At 25.0% G+C, this 5,795-nt stretch overlaps 1 non-coding gene across 1 annotated transcript; it reads right to left on the bottom strand.

The window, feature by feature from the left end:
• Positions 1-1,494: 1,494 nt before the first annotated feature.
• LOC123303501 lies at positions 1,495-1,613 on the bottom strand. Its single transcript, XR_006535618.1, has one exon. It is a non-coding gene; the product is annotated as a 5S ribosomal RNA (ribosomal RNA).
• Between the last annotated feature and the right edge of the window lie 4,182 nt (positions 1,614-5,795).

Below are 5,795 nucleotides of genomic sequence, written 5' to 3'. Positions count from 1 at the left end.
AAGTACGACCTTGTCGTTTTAATGCATATACAACATCCATAGCTGTAACTGTTTTACGTTTTGCGTGTTCAGTATATGTAACAGCATCCCGAATAACATTTTCAAGGAATACTTTAAGTACACCACGTGTTTCTTCATAAATTAAACCAGAGATACGTTTTACTCCACCTCGTCGTGCTAAACGACGAATTGCAGGTTTTGTAATACCTTGGATATTATCACGCAAAACTTTTCTATGACGTTTTGCACCCCCTTTTCCAAGACCCTTTCCACCTTTTCCTCTGCCAGTCATTTTAATAAAAAATTATTTACAATATTTTAACGAACGGATAACACGTGTGTTAACCTCACAAGTATTGTAATGTATGTGAGCGCCGGTACAATTGTGCCTTTTTATATAAAGCATTAAAGATTTTTTAAGCCACGCCTATACAATTTGATTAGTCCATACTCTGATAGCTATCCAATAGGATATGACAACAAAAATTTTGAAATTTCATATAAATATAAATACAACACATTTATTTCGCATTTAAACATTTGACTTTGTAGTATCAAATTGTCGAATATAATTTTTAAAATTGTGTGTTTTTTTGTAAAAACATTATTATTTGAAAATGGCTAGAACCAAGCAAACTGCACGTAAATCAACTGGTGGTAAAGCACCAAGAAAACAATTAGCAACGAAAGCTGCACGTAAAAGTGCACCAGCAACTGGTGGAGTAAAAAAACCACACAGATATCGTCCTGGTACAGTAGCTTTACGAGAAATTCGTCGTTATCAAAAAAGTACTGAATTGTTAATTCGTAAATTACCATTCCAACGTTTAGTACGTGAAATTGCACAAGATTTTAAAACCGATTTACGTTTTCAAAGTTCAGCTGTTATGGCATTACAAGAAGCTAGTGAAGCCTATTTAGTAGGTTTATTTGAAGATACCAATTTATGCGCAATTCATGCAAAGCGTGTTACAATTATGCCTAAGGATATACAATTGGCAAGACGTATTCGTGGAGAACGTGCATAAGCGTTTTAAATGACAATTTAAAAAAAAAAAAAACAAATAAGAAATATTTTCGGTCCTATATATAGGACCAACATATATTATTAAATAAGAGTATATTATTTTTATTAAAAAATATATATATATATATATATATATATATATATATATATATATATAAATATAAATTATTGAAATAAAATTAAACATTATTAAAATTTTGTTATAATTATAAGCGATTGCTATTTCTAAAAATAAATAAATTTCATAAAATTTATATTATTTTATATTCATTTGAAATATTAAAAAAACTTCTCGCTTTAAAGTAACCATGATATGAGTTATAAATGCAATAAAATTTTATACAAAAAATAATATTTATTTGTTGATGAATAATATAAAAGGTTTACATTTCTAAATAACATATATTTATATATGGTGTGTAAAAAAAAAGAAAAGAAGAAAAATAATTTATATTTTTAATATAAAAAGGCAACCGCACACAGTGTTCCCAAGCGGTCACCCATCCAAGTACTGACTGTGCCCAATGTTGCTTAACTTCGGTGATCGGACGAGAACCGGTGTTTTCAACGTGGTATGGCTGTTGCCAGTAATAAATGAAAATTTTTACAAATATATATTTTTCATAAATATCATTAATATTAAAGTATATTATTAAAATTTTCAATGAAGTAATCAATTTAAATATATACTTATTTATTATACCATATATTTTAAATAAAAATGCAACCGCACACAGTATTCTCAAGTGGCCACCCATCCGTGGTACTGACTGTGGCAAATGTTTCTAAACTATTATTTTATAAAATATTTATACAAAAAATAATTTACTCTTATCAAATATTAATTTGTGGCCTGTATTAAGGCCTATGTTATTTTCATTTTTTAGCAAAAATAATGAAATATTTCAATATATTATTAAAGTAACAGATCATTTCTTTTTTGGTGCTGCTTTTTTAATTTTTGTAGGAGATGATTTGGCAACAGAAGCTTTCTTAGCTTTTGGTGCTTTCGGTTTACGAGCAGGGCTACTTTTGGCAGCGGATTTTGTACTTTTTGCTGGTTTTGCTTTAACTGGTGCTTTTTTTGATGCCGCTGATGATTTTGCAGTAACTTTTTTAGCAGCAGTTGATGATGATGGAGTCGCTTTTTTTGCTTTAGGCTTTTTGGCTGCCAATGATGTAGTTGTGGCTTTCTTTTCTTTTGGTGCCCGTTTACTTTTAGCACTCTTTGCTGAACCTTTTGCTCCACTTTCTTTTTTGGATACTTTTGATTTAGCTGAAGAATTAGATGAAGCGGAAGCAGCCAATTTGAATGAACCAGATGCACCTTTACCTTTAGTTTGTACCAAGGCTCCCTCAGTTACAGCAGCTTTTAAATATTTTTTAATAAATGGTGAAATTTTATCAGAATCCACTTTATAATTTGCAGCTAAATATTTTTTAATTGCTTGTAATGATGAACCACCACGTTCTTTTAAATTTTTAATTGCGTTAACAACCATTTCTGATGTACGTGGATGTGTTGGTTTTGAATGTTGTTTTGTACGTTTAGCACCAGAAGCTGTTGCTTTTTTTGTTGGTGTTGTAGAAGCAGCAGTAACCGCAGTTGCTGCAACAGCTGTAGAATTTTCTTCGGCCATATTTTTTACTTTATAAAAATAATGTATTTATTATAAATATTTAAATGATAAAATATAATAATTCTATCAAATAAAAAATAAAGGTTTTCAATTATATCATTATTCACAATAATATAAGTCCCTATGTAAGTCAAAGTACCATGTAGAAAACACATAAAAATTAAATAGTATTTCTAATTTACTGTCGTAGTAAACATGATTTATTTTTTCAATTTCTATAATATATAAAATAATAAATTATAAATTTAATAATAATATTTATTTTATAAATTAAAATATATTTAATTTTTTTATTAACAATTATTAATAAACATAGTTTAATATTAATTATTTCAATCATACAAAACAATAATATTTTTAAGGTAAACTTAAAAAGTATATATTTTTATTTTTTATTTAATATCGATTTATTATAAATTATTAGTATATAAATAATTAAAAAATTTAATATATAAATATATATATTATAGTATAAGATTTCATTTTTAGAAAAACTTTTTTTGTCAATAATGAAAACGTATTATTATGAAATGTGTTAATCGAACATTGACAAAATATATTTCATTAGAAAATACTTTTATTTATGCATTAATATCAATAATTAACTATTAAATTAATTTTTTCATAATTATATAAAGAAATTTTATACTGATATAAGTATTTATATATTATAATATTTATTTTAAATATAAAAAAATTTATGACAAAATATATTATTAGAGTATTTGTTGAGATTAATATAAGATTATTTTAAATAAGAATTAATTTATATAATTATTAAAATATTATTAATTTTATGTTATGTAATTTTAATAAAAATAAATAATAATAATAAATATAAAAATTTTTTAACAATTTAAATTTTATATGATCTAAATAATTTTGTTAAGTACGATATGAGAAATCATTGTAAGCTTCGTTAAGAAACTTTGTAATATAAAATAATAATAATAATATTAAATATATAAATAAATAAAATAAATTTGATACATATTTTTGGTTCATTCTGTGTATAAATCAAAGGATACCGAATAATTGGTAACGGATGCGATATATTATAGTATCGAGTATTAAAACATAATATATAAATTTATCTTGTTATTCAAATTTTTTGTTACTTAACTTATGTATTTAGAAAATTTATAATATTATTTATATAATTGACATAAAATCTTATAAATTGAAATTTTATTAATATGTATCAAAAGAAGAGAGTAACGTATTGATATAATATCAAAGGATACTGATTATTTAAATAACGAATACGTCATATATTGTTTGTGTAACAAAGTTCACTTGGCCATCTAGTTGAAAATAACATTTTCAATAGAAAGTTTATATGCTTTTTTTTTTCTTTAATTATTAAAAAAATAAATTGAAATTTAATTCAATCAAATTTTATAATAATTTTTAAAAAATTTTTCCTTTTAAAAAATATTTTGTGATGTTGTGATAATATGTATTAATACAAGTGCATCCTGATACTTTTATCTCTAGTAAAGGTATGAGTATCATGAACAGTTTTGTTATCTAATGATATTATTTTGATAATATTTTGTGTATATTCTTATAATATTTTGTCTAAATATCATCATAATACAATATTATTTTGATAATATTTTATGAATATTCTTATAATATGTTACCTAAATGTCATCATAATATGATGAATTATTTCCATAATAACATATAAAAAAGAAAAAAAAAAAAAAGAATCATTAATTTATAATTATTTAAATTGATTCTTTAAAAAAATATTATAATATATTATTTATAAAAATAATTTTTACTCTTATTTTAAATAAATTTGTGGCCTTTTATTAAAAGGCCTATGATCGATGTATTATTATTATAAAAATTAATGCAATGTTTTTAATTTATGCTTTCTTTTCAGTTTTCTTTGGTAATAACACTGCTTGAATGTTTGGTAATACACCACCTTGAGCAATTGTTACACCAGATAATAATTTATTTAATTCTTCATCATTACGAATTGCCAATTGTAAATGACGTGGAATGATACGTGTTTTTTTGTTATCACGGGCAGCATTACCAGCTAACTCGAGAACTTCTGCAGCCAAATATTCCATAACAGCAGCCAAATATACTGGGGCACCAGCACCTACTCGTTCAGCATAATTTCCTTTTCGTAATAATCTGTGAATTCTTCCAACAGGAAATTGTAATCCTGCTCGGCTTGATCTTGACTTTGCCTTTCCCTTTACTTTACCACCTTTACCTCGTCCAGACATAGCGAATAAATTTATTTAATTAATATTTTTTTTTGTAAATATAATCACACAGATGTGTACGTTACGGGGATTGTAACATAAATGTTTAAAATGTTATTTGGGTATTTTAATTTATAATATTTATAAAATATAAAACTTTAAAAATAAACCAATCACCTTATAGTATTATTTTCAGCCAATCAGAGAGTAGTATTCATTTTTATTGTTATATCCATCTTCGCGTATATAATACGCTAGTTGTATACACGACACGCTCATACATATACTGACTGGTGTTCTGTAACTATCTGTGTATATTAATTGTTTGTAACAATGCCACCAAAAACAAGTGGAAAAGCAGCAAAAAAAGCTGGCAAAGCTCAAAAAAATATATCAAAGAGTGATAAGAAAAAGAAGAGGAAGCGCAAGGAATCATATGCAATTTACATTTACAAAGTATTAAAACAAGTGCATCCTGATACTGGTATCTCTAGTAAAGCTATGAGTATCATGAACAGTTTTGTTAATGATATTTTTGAACGTATTGCTGCTGAAGCATCACGTTTAGCACATTATAATAAACGTTCAACAATCACAAGTCGGGAAATTCAAACCGCAGTTCGATTATTATTACCTGGTGAATTGGCAAAGCACGCTGTTAGTGAAGGTACTAAAGCTGTTACAAAATATACAAGTTCAAAATAAATAAATCGAAAATATTATTTAATTGATAACATAAAAATACATCAACATATAAAAACGGCTCTCTTTTTAAGAGAGCCATCAAATTTTTTAAATAAGAGTAAATTATTTTTATATATACAAAAAAATTAAATAAACAATTATTAATATCATATTTAATATAAAATTTTATATATTAATAGCTTGAATATATCT

The sequence above is a fragment of the Chrysoperla carnea genome (genome assembly GCF_905475395.1).
Source record: "Chrysoperla carnea chromosome X unlocalized genomic scaffold, inChrCarn1.1 SUPER_X_unloc_1, whole genome shotgun sequence".
Taxonomy (NCBI): domain Eukaryota; kingdom Metazoa; phylum Arthropoda; class Insecta; order Neuroptera; family Chrysopidae; genus Chrysoperla; species Chrysoperla carnea.
The sequence above is the reverse complement of the archived record's forward strand: the minus strand, read 5'-3'. Positions and strand labels throughout refer to the sequence as shown.